The sequence below is a fragment of the Lepidothrix coronata genome, unplaced genomic scaffold (genome assembly GCF_001604755.1).
Source record: "Lepidothrix coronata isolate B3197 unplaced genomic scaffold, Lepidothrix_coronata-1.0 Scaffold83, whole genome shotgun sequence".
NCBI classification, from domain to species: domain Eukaryota; kingdom Metazoa; phylum Chordata; class Aves; order Passeriformes; family Pipridae; genus Lepidothrix; species Lepidothrix coronata.
Window position 1 is genome coordinate 1,366,954 of NW_016690263.1, and position 17,652 is coordinate 1,384,605.

The 17,652-nt window shown below is 36.9% G+C and overlaps 1 protein-coding gene across 13 annotated transcripts in view; it reads right to left on the bottom strand.

Moving 5' to 3' along the window:
• The window catches only part of AKAP6 (A-kinase anchoring protein 6), a 272,060-nt gene extending 255,380 nt beyond the window's left edge, over positions 1-16,680 (bottom strand). For 3 of the 13 annotated variants that reach the window (XM_017820444.1, XM_017820456.1, XM_017820455.1), the window contains exons 1-4: positions 16,583-16,679; positions 15,029-15,083; positions 14,210-14,306; positions 8,929-8,971 (exon numbers count right to left, since the gene is read on the bottom strand). The gene's annotated coding sequence lies outside the window, so the exon portion shown is untranslated. Of the gene's footprint in view, positions 1-3,902; positions 3,957-8,928; positions 8,972-14,209; positions 14,307-15,028; positions 15,084-16,582 lie in introns of those variants that run through there. The other 10 variants (XM_017820450.1, XM_017820445.1, XM_017820453.1 and 7 more) reach the window with 8 other exon arrangements.
• Between the last annotated feature and the right edge of the window lie 972 nt (positions 16,681-17,652).

Genomic DNA, 17,652 nt, shown 5'->3' on the forward strand with positions numbered 1-17,652 from the left:
GCACTTAGGCTAATTTGCATGTTTGCCACAGGAATGTTTCTTTTTCCTTCTGAGAAGTCTGAATAGCTTGAGAAGACCAAATAACTCAAAAAGACCAATATTTTTTCCTATATGTTAAAGCTGCAGTCGTCAAACCTATCTATTTTTAGCTGCATTTCAATTTCTCACTTAGCTTTTAATTTTGTTATTACATATAGTACCTTTTTCTTTATGAAACTGTCAATGAAAGATACTGGAATGGGTACCAGCTTTATTACCTTTATTTTTACTATTACAATTTCATTTGTTTTTATATCTGAAAGTGTTTTATCTGAAAACTTTATAATTCTAGAACCACAGACAAATCTAATTAATGTGATTAGGGAAATTCTTTTCTGTGAAATATTAGAAAACACGTGAAAGGGCTTGTAAATACATGGCCAGTGTTACAGTTTTTTGATGCTTTTAGGTTGTTAATATATCTTAAACCATTCATTTCTGACTTGTCTCAATTTTTTAGAAATTTCATCACTGATAAGAAATTTCTCCCATCAACATCAGAATACATCCCTTGAATTGTAAATTCTTCTCCCTTATTCTTTAAAATTTACTTGTAAATTTTTATCTGCAAGTCAGCATAGTGGGGAACAAGGCTGTTCAAAAAACAGCACCAAAATGTCATATTAGCTTTCTACCTACATTTCTTAAAGTAGATTAAGTTTTAGAATAATTCCATATACATTTTAGAAAGTTTCTAAAAGGTTCTCAAATTTTGAAACAAGGAAAAGCTCTACAATAAGATAAATTATGCTTTTTTTCATTTTCCTATTACTTTAATCAATAATTTTATGGTGTTTTACAATACAATCATTTGTACATATCTCCCATATATATATATGTGTGTCTGTGTGTGAGAGTGAGAATGTAAATATCTTTAAAAATATAAAAAATAAATTCATCAAGGCAAGAAAATGTAATGGAAATATCTGTTTTCATCAATTTCAAGAAAAACAAAGAAGGATTCATGAATCACTCCCATCTCTCACTACCAAAAAAGAAAAAAAAATGAAATTCTGTATAATGCACTGAGATAATTTAATTATGGTACATATCTCTTAATGAACAAGCTGCAAAAATCTCATCATAGAAAAATCTAAATAAGGGGATCCAAAGTGGCTTTTTCAGTCAGAATTTTTTTAACCTTCAGAGACATAAGGAACATTAAATTCTGGCCCATGTAATTGTATTGAAAAAAATTATCCTGGGTCTCACTCCAGTCTATGGATAGTTCTGCTTGTGACTTATGGTGCCAGGTCAATTCATGTCCTCTTAGATACTTTTAAAACCATGAGCAGTCTTCAAACCCTTGAAGAAAATTATTTCCAAGAGAAAAGAAAATCACTTGCCTATTTATCTTGCCTATAAAATTTGCCAAAAAATGTATGCCTAACTTATGTGCTTCTGTCATAAAAAAATGTGAAATTGTGGCTCTCATTTAGTTTCACACAGAGAAAATATAATTTATACCAGAATTTTAATTTAAGCCCTCCAGTGCTATTTTAAAGACATAGACTTTGACTATGCTTGGATTTATTAAACAGATCATAATTCCATATTGTGATCTGATAGTTCAGGGAAACAAAGAATAAAGGATGCAGTCAGCATGGATTAAATTGAGCTCCATGCTATAAGGATATTTTCAGAAAGTAACACAACTATTTGTATTTTTTGTTGTTTTGCAGAGGCAAGCAGCCTATTCTTTGCAATATTAAATGTAAAGTCAGCTTTCTTTACACACACAGAATTCTTCATTTCAAGTCACAGCACATATCTTAAGGAAGATTTTTCTATGTGGACTGATGTTGAAGCAAATACAGGACAGATCTATTGTTTAATGACATAGATACACTGATACAACTAATTAATTAAAAAATATAAATGTTCTACAGGAACGTGGATTTTAATTGTAATTTCTGTTTATTTAAATTATGTTTTATAAAGCATTGACATAGAGACAAAATTACTGGCAGGGAAAACAGATGCAGTAAGGCTTCATTAGTTAATTGACTGAGCACCTCCACAATGGTTAGTGGAAGATCCGTCATTGTCAAAAGCTTCATGTAACACTTCTGACTGCAAAACACCTGTCTAAACAAAAAGGACAACTACAAGTGAATTACGAATATAGGACTATCACCAAACACAGCCAAGTTTTCAACACTCTTTGATCTTGTGCACCCAATCATTTTAACCATTTCACAGCTACATTTATATTATATTATCATATAAATCTGGATAAAACTGAGCATAAGTATAAATGGAGAGAGGAGTGGCTGGAGAGCAGCCCTGCAGAAGGGGCCCTGGGGATGCTGGTCAGCAGTAGGCTCAGTGTGAGGCAGCAGCATGTGCCAGGGCAGCCTCGAGGGCAAACTGCATCCTGGGCTGCATCAAACATCACTAGCCAGCCAAAGGAGCTGATTACCTGGCTGTATTCAGTGTTATTAAAGCTTCACGCAAGTGCTGTGTGCAGCTGTATGTGCCACAGTGTAGGAAGGATGTGAAGGTCTTTGAATGCATCCAGAGAAGAGCACCAAAGTTGGGAAAGGACTGAAAGGCGTGTTCTGTGAAGAGCAGCTGAGGACTTTGAGCTTGTCTAGTTTGGAGAAAATGAGGCTGAGACATGAGATCTCAGTTCTCTCTGGAGCTTCCTGAGGAGGGGAAGCAGAGAGGGAGGTACTGACCTCTTCTCCCTGGTATCCAGTGACAGGATGCAGGGAAATGGTTCAAAGTTGTGCTGGGGAGGTTCAGACTGAACATTAAGAAGCATTTAGTTACCAAGAGGGTGATCAAACACTGGAACAGCCTTCTTAGCTGTTGGTGGTTGATGGCTCAAGCCTGTCAGTGTTTAAGAGACATTTGGACAGTGCCTTAACAATATGCTTTAACTTCTGTTCAGCCCTGAAGCACTCAGGCAATTGGACAAGATGATCATTGTAGGTCCCTTCCAACTGAACTATTCTATTCTATATTATTAAATATCAACAAGAAGAAAGGTTGATAAATTATTTTTTGTTATTTTTGATACTTCAGACAAGAGAAAGATAACTTTTTTGAATCTCTGCAAATCAATAATGTCTTCTTTTTAAACAAAAACTGTTCATCTTTAAAAGACTACAGCTGTTATTTCAGAAAGTTCATTCCTTATTTAGCAGCTTGTTACATCACAACATTTCCTTCTTTTCACCCAGAAGATAGGTTTAGTTTATGTTTTCAGTGTGGTTTTCTGCTAACTCCCAAAACACACAGGGAGACAATATCTTTCTGGGCGGCAATGATACACAAATTAAGTTATTCCTAATTACAGACGACTCCATCAATTTATTTTGTCAATGACTGGCTTCAGAGGTTCCCAATATCATCAAAAACTGTGATGGAACTATTATTGCCTCTTTTGACATATAACTATGTATTAAGAACTTATTAACTTATTAACTGCGAGCTTATTGCCAAGAGGGTAATGATATAGGCCTAAAAAGCTTTGCAATGGGATATGCAGCATTTCACTGTTAAGCCATTCACCCACATCTGGTCTAGCTTAGCAGTGACCTAAAATCATTACCGTATGAAGGCTCCTTCCTAAGTTATGCAAAAGGAACCTATTTAGTCCAGTTTTTAAACTGAGGAAGTATCCATATCACAAAAGACCTATTAAAACATCCGGCAGAGTCTCCAAGGATTTAAAAAATGAGCTTGCTTAGCCGAAGTTAAATTTATTATTATGTTATTAAATTGCTATTGTTATTAAATTGATTCATTTTCTGCATGTTGTAACCATACAGAATAAAGCCAGTAGATATATTTTTTTGCATATTATACTTTAAACTTTTTAACCTTATTCCAAATATGACTAGAAATAGTCATACCCATTAGATGGCCACAGAGGAGTTCGCAATGTTATTTTGACAGGAGCTGAATAGGAGAAGGGGCCCGGGGAGTCTTTAAGTGGCAGTTCTGGCCTGCTTGTATCAGCTATTACCTTATTCTCCCTCAGCTTCTTATAACCCAGAGCAAACTCACTCAGCCTATGGCAACCCAATTTTTCCCCTCTTCTGCTTGGGGTAGCTCTGGCCAAAACTCTTTCTTCCTTCTCTGTGCCCCTTCTCTAAGTGTTTATCCAGATCTGACTCCCACTAGTCAGGCTGTTCCAGGCTGCCTCTCTGCACCTCCTTGTGCAGCAGGAAGCCATGACACCACAAACACACCCTGGACACATTCTTTTCTTCCTCACAAATCCCTCCGCTCTCTGCCTGAGCATCCTAAAGGGATACTGTTGACTCTCTTGTTTAGCACTCCCCATATATTTCTAGCAACAAGAATCCCTTCTTAAAAAACAAGCAAAATAAAACTGGACCTGCCAATAAACAATGCAAGGAGTACCTAATAGGGCCGTTACAGTTTTGTTATAGGTCATGTAGGAGGTTATGTCACAAATCTCTAACACTATCTCACATACCTGCCACATTCCTGGTACGTACATTTGCAGGTCTGCTCTCAGATATATAGTAGCACAGTAGGCTTTTCAGGGTGGGGAGGAGATACTTGAGGTCTTTTTTTCGCATCTGCGTGTGATTTCACACTCTCTTTCTGACAATGTTAATATAAATAACCATAGAAGTATAACACTAATACCAAAACACATCATAGTACTGTGCTTGGCTTATTTGTTTCTAGGATCTACAAAATCAACTGGCATCTACTGTAACTACTGTTGATTTCTTCAAAATTAAGTTGAATTACATCAGCAGATGGAGTTGTGGATCTTGACCTTAATGTTCTTACTGCCTGTCTACTTTATCACTTTTATTTATGTTTCTCATTAAATAGGACTTCCTTCCCTAAGGCTATCATAAATAATACCTGTAAATTCATAGTTTAAGTTTGTCACCATGCTTTAGTTAAAAAAAATCACTGTATGAGACTTCGTTTCCTGTACAACAAGGACCTTTTATTCTCAGATTCAGTATTGGGATTTTTTTAATATTTCAAATAAGAGCAAAACAAAAACATCAAAATGCTAAGACATTATTAACCAGTCTACCCCACTCCACATAAAAATCAATGATTTTTTCAGTCATACTTTCAAGCCATGGATACCTTACTTGGTCTTTTAGAAAATAAAGCAACACATCTTTAAAACTCTTGATGCATTCCTGAAGATTTTTGCTTCTTTACCCTTTTAAAGCTGCATTTCAAAAATTGAAGTCAGGATAAAATGTGGTAAGATTTTTTTTATCATCTCTCAAGAAGGCCAAATATTTATGTTAGCTTCTTGAAAAATCAATTTAAAACCCACCTGCATGATATTACTGGTACTCAGATCTTAATCAGCTTTCCAACGCACAAAAAAATAATTTAGCACTTCACAATACTATAATAGCAACCAGAATTTCACAGACAAAACCAATAACATTTTCATTTTTTGGCAGGAAATTGAGGACCAAGATTAATTCCAAATCTTTACAGTCATACAGCCCTTTTTCAAACCTTTCAATCTCAAATGAGGCACATACATTTCAAATAGTTTTTCTTCTTCCAAGAATTCTGCTTTGCTTCATTCAATTTCATGACACTTTCCTTGGGGAAATCACAGAACCAGGAAAACAAAACAAAACAAAAAACAAACAACAACAAACCACCGCACCATATGAGAAGATACTGGGCCTGAAGCTTGTTAATGTCTCCAGTAAGCTTTGAATAAGACCTACAGATATATTTCCATTAGAAGTGAAACATGAGAAGTCAGCAGGGGCAAAATTAGACCTGCACCAAGAACTAAGCACCCCCTGAGGCAAGATTCAGTGGCACGCCTGCAGAGAAAGGATTGTGAGAGGGAATAAATGCTAAGGTAGCTTCAAGAATAACCTCATGCTGACATTTTGGAGCAGGTCCAAAATATAATTTTCAGCATGCAATATCATCCCAGGTATTAAGTAGACCATCCACTCACTGCAGCTGTGCTGCAGACCCTGCTGCTCTCAGCCTCTGCACTGCTCTCAAGGGAACTCTGACAGTCTTCCTCCTCATCACTGCTGCAGGAATTATCTTACTGGGAGCCATTAAAGTACCATTATGCCTTTTTAGCTCCTAATTCTCATTTAAAAATAAAAAAAACCTCACTCTCAGAAGCTTAGATTTTGTTTGAGGGGGGAGTTAATTTTTAATCAAATTTTCTCTGCTGTGTTTCAGTATGTTCTAGATTTGTTACTTGGAGTCAACGTCCCTAGTGAACACACTTGATGAGTCAAGTGAATGCTTAGATATCAGTCTCCATTCCCGCCTTATGCATCTACTCCTATAATCTCTTTAATCTTAAATAACAATGTTTTTCCTCACGTTAAAAAAATATATTATTTGCATTGCATTAGTACCCAAAAAGTGTAATACTGTGTGATTGATAACATTACCGGACTTTTTCAGCTCTCAGTACAACAGAGTTGCCAATTGATTCATAATTTTTTTATCAAATGGCTGGTAATCTGCCCTATATTTACATATTTATCAGCCTTCTAACAGATCACTGCACAGAATTCTGGGTTTTGTCATGTTGTCTGTTTCATTCCATTTGAATCTAGCTTTGATTCTGCGATATCTTAGAAGGCATCTTAGAAGAATAAGAAAGCTAACTTCTGCTTATGGCCCAGCTAGCAGCTATGAACCATCGATAAGATGAGGAGGACTTAAACAGTCTTACGGCACAGACTGCATTTTCCTCACTTTCAGTAAAATGCTTTGAAAGGCTGGAATAAAGCACTGTGCATCCTGGCCCAGGATATAACCACCTCTAACTATTCAGTGCAACCATCATTTTTCCTAACAAAGGGATTTAATCTACCAAAACAATTCTTTTTCTTAGCTGCCTGCAGGGAGAAGAAAAATGTTGGACTTTCTTCCAGTGGGCTGTCAAGATGTGTTATTTTGCTGATCAAGGATCTTCAAGTACCCGACACTAATCAGCCCAAGACAGGCTAATTATAATCCCCGAGGCCGCCTCCAGTCTAGGAAAATATTGCTATAAAAAAAAAAATTATGAGCCCTGCCAAACTGGCATTTTTCCTAGCTCCAAATTGTATCAAATTTCACTTTAAGATCATATAATTTTCAGGTCAGATGTAGCTGAGGGAAATATCATTTCACAGGCTGAAGGTTTGCTGAGGTTCTCTATAACGCCTTCCCTATGGTTCTCCCATACCAGTGAAAGCACCTGACAAGTAAAAGGATGTTTCTCAGAACCTTATTTTATCTTCATATATTTGCTTAAGTAATGGCTGTCCATTGTCTGAATTTATTAAGGATTAGTTAAAACCATGAGGTACTACTCAGATTAAAAGAATCCATCAACAATTAAAAGCCAGTAGGAACACCGAGAAACACAAAATTCAATTTCTAAGCCATTCAATAAAGTTCAAGAAAATATGCTTTTGGAATTCAAATATGTCTAACGCTAATTTTAGGTGCTGAGTTTAGCAGACTAGCTTGTTTTATTTACATATTAAATACATGCCCAGATTTAATTTTAACAATTCAAAGGATGAATATAGGAATCAAAGCTACATGCCAGTATATAAGTCTAAGGAAGACTAAACTGAAGTGGATTCTAAATTATATTGGAAGTCAGAAAACAATAAAGGGTAATTTGGGGCTACTTTTACTTTTCATAACCCATAAAGTGCCCTTTTTGCCATGCTCCTCTTCCCTGAGCTATTGGCACATTAATTGGAAATATACATCCTTAGCTCACTTTGACACAGCTATTCTGGTTCCTGAAAATAAAAATTTATTAGACTGGACAGAGCAATATCTCCACAACCCAGGGGACTGCCTAATTCAGAACAGATGTTAGTCCTGTGTATCTTACATCTCATTTTAATGCATATCCATCAGTCATTATCTGTTTGGGGTTGTTTGCTCTCTGAACAAAATCCAGGCAAAAAAGTTTCATGAAGATCAACAATCGGTGGTTTTATGAGTCAGCAAAAACTGAGAAGACAGCATCTTGTAGAATAATTCTTATCAATCTTTAATTTTGAAAAGGAGCCCTTGAAGATCATGCAAAAGCACAGCAGGTCCCCCTTCTTTCATAAAAATTAGTAACATCTCTTTAAGCAGAATGGCATGCACATAATGCCTCAAGCTTTACAGACCAGGTGTTGCTGCCTCTCTGTCTACATGGAAATCACTTACACTCAGACAGTAGAGATATTTGACTGGTCTTTTCAAACCTAATTGTAGAATACAGCTGATATTTTCAATTAGCGGGCTCAAAAGTTCAGCATACACTACTTATAGATGTAATTTTGTGCTGCCGAAACCACTGAGCTTGTCATACATTTGGTAAGTGTTCTACTGTGCAATCCTTTATCTGAGGACAGAAATCCCCAAAGCTTGTTTCATTCCTTTAGATCTTAACATTGTATTTTCCAGCACTCACGTGTCTTTTATTTATCAGTGTTCCCATGCACCATTCTCTCCGGCATCTGCTACTGTCTTGCCTGTATATATATGTGCGTGGGTAAAGTTAAATTGGTGTCACCTAGCACAGACACAGAGCACTTTACAAAGGGAATCAATATCATTATGTCCATTCCACAGGTGATGAGCAAGGGGCGCAGGTACAGAGACAATGTGCAAGGGGTATATTTACTATCAGAGCCAGAAAGAGTTTCCAGGTCTCCTTGATTCAAGTATCACAGGCTGCTGCTCAAGGCTACCTTTCTCGTAGCTTATAACTTTTCTGACCAGCTCTTACTCTATCATCTTAGACTAAAATTTAAACCCAGGAAGTCCTCATACTAGTTTCAGTACATTTTCATGACAAGCACAGGAGGGAGAACACCTTAGATCTTTACTCAAATAAATATTAATTTAGTACTAGTGTTCTACATAACTCACCATTCAGGATCTCAAGATGCTGACAAACATTTGTCTGTGTTGCCTAATGAGAAGAGGGAACAACAGAGATCTGAGGGGGATTTATCTCTCTTGACTAAAGTGACTTTATAAGTTATAATAAAGAAAAGGGATCACATAGGTGGGACCTGCAAATGATACTGAACTTCTAGTCTAATTCAAAATGGCATAACAAAGTTGAACAAAAAGAATAATTAAGACTTTTTAGAGTAATTCACAGAAATACAAAATCAAGTTTCTCCATTTATTTAAAGGTTTATTTTTAAAATCTAGTGCATTGCAAGCAGGTGCCAAGCAGTTGGAGGGTTAACATGTTTTTTTTCCTGAAAGAGTAATCACCATTATTGCTGATACACTCTCTGTTCCTATAACACGTCCAGAGTATATTTGGACTTCACCTTCTTCAGATACAAGAAAACCCAAAATCCCCTAATTATTTTCAAAGGTTATCTGTGCCTAATGACATCAAAAAACTAAACAGGGGTGCTACTGTTAGTGACCTAGTAAAATACTAGGATGAAATTTTGAGAAGAAACAATATTAGAAGGCAAATTAAGGATCTATAGAATATACCCTGCGTATTTTAATAGCTGACCCTTAAAATGGCAACTTACAATCTGCTGTGTCATTGCCTTAGCAACAGATATGACGTGCTGAAATCTGACAGCAGCCTTTTCTAGCCGAAGCTATGGGTTTCGAGTGGAGGTTTTTTTAGCAATCAAAATCTGATTTATTATTCTAAGAAAATATGGTATGTTTTAGGAGACTAGCAGTGCAGCTTGAAGTACAAGATGGATACATACTAGCTAGTACAGAAGTGCCTTGGCCAGGGAATTAGCCTCTTCAGCAGGAAAAGCTGTTTCTAAACATGATCTAACACACTTGAAAATTGTAAGTAGCCTGGAGTAGCTACATGCAACAGCTTTGAAAGGTGTCCTTATTTGAAAACATTCTCAATAGACCATAGTTATTCCATCAATAGCTCTCAGTTCTAAAGTGCAGTTTTCCATGACAAAAACTTAATGTTGAGAAAAAGTCTTTCATTAGTTATGTCATTGCTAACTACTGTTTTGAGTTTCTTTAAGACTTGTCTCCAATATCAGCTTAAAAACAATCTCACACAGCCCTCAGACTTGACAATATCAGGCTCTTTTTGATTTGTATTCATTGTACAAGTTCTATAAGTCTCTCTCAAATAAATACCTGTCGAAATCTTATTTTTTTTAATTTTTTTTTATTTTATTGTAAGGGAAAAAAGTCAATACAGGTCAACTGTTCAACAATATTTCTCAGTGGGCTCAGCTGCAAGCAGCTAAGGTTGTACTTCACAGTGTAAAGCAGACATCTGTCCTTGCTTTCTAATTTCCTACCTAATGAGCGTAATATTTCAGTATTCAGGTATATTGTTCTCTTAATTTTTTTTATCTATTTTGCAAATGTGTTTTGCTAGATTGACTGTCTTGGCAGAGAGTATTCTGTCATAGCAATCTTTCAAACAAAGTAGAAGCACTTATCCAGTCAATAAAGGAAATGCTGCTTTAAAACAAATGTGGTTTTTTTGTTGTGTGGGGAGCGTTTTTTAAACTAAGAAGTGCACAGAACATTTTCCTTTCTAGTGCCAACAAAGCATATAAAGGTGTAGCTTCTTATTTCATTTAATCAATACAGTCAAGGTTTATCTAAAACACTTTTACAAGCAGATACTCCTCTTTTGAAAAACGAGAATGTTCCCCCATTTCTCGTGTTAATTTGCAGCCTAACAAACAGCAGATAACAACCATTTTTTGCCTTAAATCTCTTGAAAGTTCATAGACTTCTGCTAAGGGCTCAGCTTTATCCAATACAACCACCAACAACAAAAAACAACCAACCCAAGAAAACAAACCCAGAAGCACAAAGAGGAAAATACAAAGACAGGCAGATAAAATATTATGTTTATTTTTTTTTTAAGTTCTATGCAAGCAATAGGAAAAATAGCTTTTTCTCCCAGGTCTGCCAGGGATTTTCCAAGAAACTTTAGTATGTTACTGATCTCTTATGAGGGAATATTTAGCAGAAGTGAGGAAAACAGTTTCTCACCTCATTATAAGCTGAAAATTACTGCAATCTAGTCAGGAAAGACTCAGGTATTCATACAACCCCTCGCACTGTAAGGGTTTGATCCAAGCTTCAGAAGAGATATCTGAACTGTTTTGTTATTTTAAAACTTAGTAATAACCCTGAAGTCCCACAAGTTTTCTGTGTCTAACTTTTCATAACCTCATTTTAGAAACTGTCCAGAAGAAATCCAACATTTTTCCAAGGGAATTAATTAAGAAAAGAATGACAACTTCATAGAAGAGAGCAATTACAGGTATAACATTCAGGAACAGCAAGCTGGAAGGAGCAAGTAAGATACAGAGGAAGTCAACACAAAATAGGATTCAGAGGAGCTGAAAACAACAAATGCAAGTCTAACACAGCCTGCAAGGAGGCATTATGGAGGTTAGGAGGTGGGATGCATTTTAAGACTGAAGTAGAGTCTTGCTATGAGCTTTTAGACCAGAGAGAAAATGCTGTAAAAATTACACAGGGAAAAAAAAAAAAAGAAAACAAAACAAATACACTTTTGTATTCAGATACATGCCTCTTTCATTTTATCCACACACGAAGCTGGTAAAAAATTTATATTAATCTTTGACAGCTCATGAAGCAACTTCATGTCTGCATCCTAATCCTGAAACTATGACATTGATCTTACAAGACAATCAGTACAGGACAACTCTTGAAAAATAAAAAACATATACAAAAGTAATAGATATACAGTTGAACTAAAAGCAGAATTATTGTAGTTGGGTGCTTCCTCAGTTAAACACTAGGAGTTCTTTTAGTACAACCTAATGCTAACAAAAGCTGTCTAAGTGTGTCAGCTCCCACAAGACACTGTAGCATGGAGGCTGAGAAAACTATTTTATAGATCTATTTCCTCATTGCAATCGCTGACATTGAAAGATCTCTTTGCCAAAGAGAGAACACACATTTCAGCTAAATGCTTGGCACACTTGGGGTCTCTGAGAAAGTAACTGGATGTGGGGCACCAGTAGTACTGGGGGTCAGTTATTTTTGTGCCTGCTCTCAGGATCACAGGAGCCTGACTGCTGCACTGAGGGTCAGATGGTTCCCCTTGCACAGACCCTTTCTGCTGCCTCACCCTGCAAAACAGTTTGTCCTCCACAGAGCTGACTGCTTGCCCTGGGTGCTCTTAACAGTTCCAGAAAACACTGGGCTAACAAAGATAAGGAAGTATCACTACAATTCACAGTGTTCATCTTTCACCCTTAACTTTGAGTCTGATACTCTCCTCAGGACACAAAGATTATCCCCCAGGATGGAGGACACTCCACTTATGTTTACAACCCATCTCCACTTCCTTAGAAGACATTCTTTCCACAGCTGAAAGTCCCTCCTTGCCTGGCACCAGGATTGAATACTGGACAAGAAGCAGGAGGCGACAGCATTTTGGCCAAGTCTGCCAGGGCAAGGCTGTATCTGACACATGCCATGAGAATTGAGAGTTCCCACAGAGCGGAGAGCATTCCTGGCTTGAAATATCTTGTCTGAAAGTGCCAGACACTGGAAAGTACACAGAGCTGAATTTTTTGACCTTGGAGGGATGAAAAGCTGAGTCAGCCTTGCTGGGATTCAAAGTACTCAGGAGTCCAATATTTGAAACCTGCCTTTCATCCACCAAACAGGAAGAGAAGAGCTATCTGGATTGGTTTTTTCTTTATTGCCTGACCCTTCTCCTCATGAACCAGAACTTTTCTGGAGGATTTTTAAAAATAAGAAACCATTTGCTTCAGGAAAGCACATTTTGATACTATGAAGAGCAATTTTTGTGATGAGCCTTCTAACATATATACACATATATATGACCATATCAAACTAGTTAAGGCACTTACATTGCACATTTTTAGTGTTTTTTTGGTGGATGTGAAGATAGGAGCTTTTGTTTTTAAATCAACAGAAAAGATTAGATACAAAACCGAATATGAGAAAGAAAACACTCCATAGCCCTTTGTACAAGAGAACTGATCAAACAGCATACATGTCTGCTCATCAAGCAAGGGCCAGGTAGCCTTGAAACACTGACAAAATAGAAAATGTCTGTAGCAACAGCTTGTTAGGGTCAGGAATGTAGATGAGGTCTGCCTTGCCCTATGCCAAAGCCTGCAGAAGCTGAGAAGCCCAGGATGGCAGCTGCCTTTTCAGGAAAGTTCTGGACCATGACAGTAACGTCAGATATGATTGCCCATCCATTTCCATATCCATCCACTGTATGTCCTGCTCCCTCACCAGTCTAGACTCCTCCTAGCTCTCCATTCAGCTCAGCTTTTCCATTTGCTCCTTCTTTTCCTGTGGCAGGAAAGACTTGGCTCAGTCTAGGTGACATGATAGGGATAACATAAAATTTTTCTTTTTCTCTGTGCCTAGAATCTGCTTTATTGAATGTCTATTTTCATCAAAAAGGCAAAGCAAAAGCCACCTTTTCCCTCCTCCAGTCCACAGAAGTGTTAGTATTCAGACATAAATTAGTTCCAAGGCGATTCCTTGAAATCATGTTTATATTCATGTATCATTAAATTTATCCCAGTAATATCAGTATAATGTCTCATTACAAAATTTACAGAAATGTCTGAGCACTTCTGATAAAGAGGACTCCTTTGATCTGACTTTCAAGGAATGAGTTCCTGAACACAGATTCATTCCAGATCTGCCATAGGTAGGAAGGACAGGACACCCATCCAACACTGTTCTACTGCAACATGATCCACAAAAGATAAAGTTTGGAGCAAAGGGTTCCCTCAACTCCTCTTTAGAGAAGAAAGAAAACTTCCTTCCATTGAGGACACACTCTGGTCCCCTCTAGGTAGGCTTTAAATTCATATGGTGCCAAAAAATCCACAACTTATTAAAATTGCACAAACTTCCATTGCTGGAGTCAGGTTTCGTCATCAGCTCCTAAACTGCTTTGGGAAGAACCAAGCTTCTGTTTCTATCTGCATTCAGTGCTAAGCTATGTAAAAACTACTTAATTGATAATATAATAAAACCCTTTAGAGTACAGATTGAACAGTAACTTCCTTTCAGTTCACTAGTACACACTCGTCTCTAACTACACATCAGTATGATTCTGCATATACAGAAGAACTCTAACCTTCAGATTAAGTGTCCAAATTCAGCTACTTCGGGGAAGAATACATGTATTTACAAAATGGATTACCTTCAGTAATGGTGAATAAGACCAGCTGTGGAACAAAGCTGAAAGCAACCCAGTTTTCACACTGTCTAATGCTGCCTCACTTGTCCCAGTTGTGAGTCTGCCTCAACAACAAGCAAAATTATATTATATGTCTAGTGTTTCTACATTTGGTCATGCTCTGACTCAGGCAATTAGGACTGCTTTTCGTAGTAAGATCCTCTTCATCACTCCATACTTTTCCATATCCTCATATAACAGATCTCAGTGCAACATTTGGGCCTGTACAAAAATGAATAGGAAGCATTCTACAATGAAGGCATTCAGCTGGAGTCAGAATTAGCCAAGATTACCAAGAAACAAGTCATGTCATCACAACTCCGTTTCTAGCAGGTGTTTCCCAGGGCAAACAATGCTGTGAGAAGTGTGTGGAATAGACAGTAACAGGAACTTTTAAAACAGTGTCTAAAAAACAACATGATTTGCATTCTTGTTACTGGGGAAAAAATAAAAATCTGCAATGGGAGCTTCATACCAAGTCATTTCTCCATTAATACTATCAAACGTTGTTTTTTTTCCCCTAGTATGTTTCCCTAAGTTTTAACTTTATTCTGAGAAATTCCAGTTGTAATCAAGTCACTTCCAAAGTCCAACAAAGTACATTATTATTATTAATATGTCAACCAAACATGTCTCATATCTATGTCTTATTAACTGTACTTTGATGGTCCCTAAAGTTGCAAGTTAAAGGCATTGCTCATCAGCTCTCTTCACATCTCTGATTCTGATGCCAGGCAGACATCAGCTGTCCTGCCCTCCCCCCATCCTCCTGCTAACTCATACCTTCAGAGTTTGCTTGATGAGAGCATAGGAAGCGCAGGAGGCCAATATTTTCATACTGTAAAACGCATCACAAATAAATAAAACAACGTCATTCCAATGTTAATTTACAGTCATTTGCTTTGTGTTTTGCAGTAGGAAAACCCAACAGATGTATCCAGACCATGTTGAAAAAAAACACATACAGTACGGACTGTCTAATTAAGATATGAGCCCTATTCCAGCTTGTGCCAGGCAAGACCATCACATCCACCCTTATGAGGAGCAGTCGGATCTCATTACATTTATTATTCCATCCTTTATCAAATATAAGGGACTAAACATGACAATAAATATAGACATCACTACAAAATTAGTGGTTGTTTTTTTTTTTGCTGCACTTTTGAAATATAAAGCACACAGGGAGAACAGAGCCAGAGACCACTCCCTAATTCCTAGTGGACATATTGATCAATTAAAGTGACATATGTCTGGTCTTTTCTTCCCTTCTAATAGCTAGCAGCTGAAAGACTAAATCTTTTAAACATGCAAAATCAAACAATTAATGTTGTTGTATACCATCTAGCAAGATTAACTTGAAGTTAAACAAAATTAACCTGGCCTCCAGAAGCAAGACCTTATTACAAAATAAACAACTATTGAACATTGTAAAGAATTTCTAAATATTGTAGCCATTATTTTAACCAGCTTTCTAAATATAAAAGATAGGTGTTTTTTCCCAAGATAAAGGTGGAAGCCTTTTTAATTATTCCTATTATTTTATTCATAGCAAATCCTCTCAGAATGCCTGAATCTTTGGCTACACCTTTTACTGCAGTTGCAGCAGAAAAAAAAATGCTTGTTTTCTTCCAGTGAAAGATAGACCTAAAATTCACTAAATTCATATTACTATTTAAAAAACAGATTCAAAGAAAGTAAAATAGTAGAAGAGCTAAAAGCTACTGTACTTTCAAAATATCTGGTAATTGTTTGATAATTATATCAATGTTTTGCTTTTTTAAGAATACAAGTAGAAATAGGACAGTACTGAACCATGTTTAAAATCAATACTGTTCCAGTTGCTTGTCCAGTACCAGTTCGCAGAGTATTTTCTGTACTATCATGCTATGGAAGGCCAGTGAAAGTAAATAGGTGATATTCATGCTATTAAAATAAAATAGGTTAAATGAGGAGGTAAACATAATGGGAATGCTCAAATGAAGAGACAGGGAAAGGAACAAGCTATGTTTATGGCATTAGAATTGAAAACAGCTATTCTTTCCATTTAAGCAAATCAGACAGTAGCAACTTTAATTGGACTGTATATTTAAATATATTCTCTTCAAATGTTCAGGCTATTATCACAAATGCAAAGACAAGTCTAAACATTCAGATTGAATGTGTTTTCTGTAGGCCTTTGTCTTTCCCAGTCTGCCTGAAAAATAATATTCAGGCATGCAGCATCTTTCTCCAAAATGATTTTCACAAGGCAAACCCCACACACTTACATTAGGAAAACCTTATAAAACAGGAAAAAATAACAGTACAATTAATAACAGCACAATATTTTGCACTTACCATGTCCTGTTCAAATCATCCTCTTTTGGTGTTTACGGCACATCTGTAAGATGCAATACTAGGAGGTGCCTTGTGTGACCTGCTGCATGATGCTGTGACATCAGTTCAGATGATGCAGCTCATTATGGGAAAGACTGTTGTTGCTATGGCAACTGAGATGTGATACGAATCCTTACTGCATTTCCAGGGGAGTCTGAGACAATACGGAAGCCCTTTAAAGAAACAGACAAAATGCAAACAGGCTTTTAAAGTACAGTGCCACAGATTTTAGAGCCCATGTTAGCATATGCCTTTTATTACAGAATATTTTAGACAAATTATTCCTACGTGGTGATACAGAATTGAGATGTGTGGGCTATAAATTATTTCTATATTTAAAACTTAATATTGTGTGTTTCAATTTAAGAACAATTTTTATAAGTCAGATTTGGTTATCATGTCAGAGAACCTTTTAAAATAAACAGTCAGTAGCATGACTTTTAATACTAGGGCTGTAAAGATGGTAGTTATTGAACAGTATTTTAAGAAATATATATTTTCATGCTGCCCCACCCTGCTCCTACATCCAATCTGTCATTTACAAGAAAAATCTTATTGCTAGGGAAAAACACTTGATACTTCAAAATGAGCAGATTTCACACTGTTGAATGAATGACAATGAGTTAAAAAAAAAAAAAAAAGGCAGAGGGTGGCTTTTTATTCGTGAGAGGGTAAAGAAGTTTCCAGCCAACCAAGTAAAAATCTCCTTATCATTTTTCAACTGTAGGGCAAACTGCACTACCATCTGCATGCTGAGTAGCCTGGCTTTCATCTGCCCATCAGACAGACAGATGAGTGAAGATTCCAAAAGCTGCAGACAAGCCAGACAAGCTTCTGCTAGTGCCCAGTGGGCCACACTGCTCCTCACCTCCAGGTAGAGCAGGAAGGCCAGCAAAGTAGAGAGCCCCTCCCCATAACCTAAGTGAAGGACTGGGGTTGGAGGCTGACCCTGTAGATGTTACCTTCTGCAACAGGAACCTGCTCACATCCTCTTTTCACAGTAGTGATGAGAGAAGCAAAGACTATGTGAA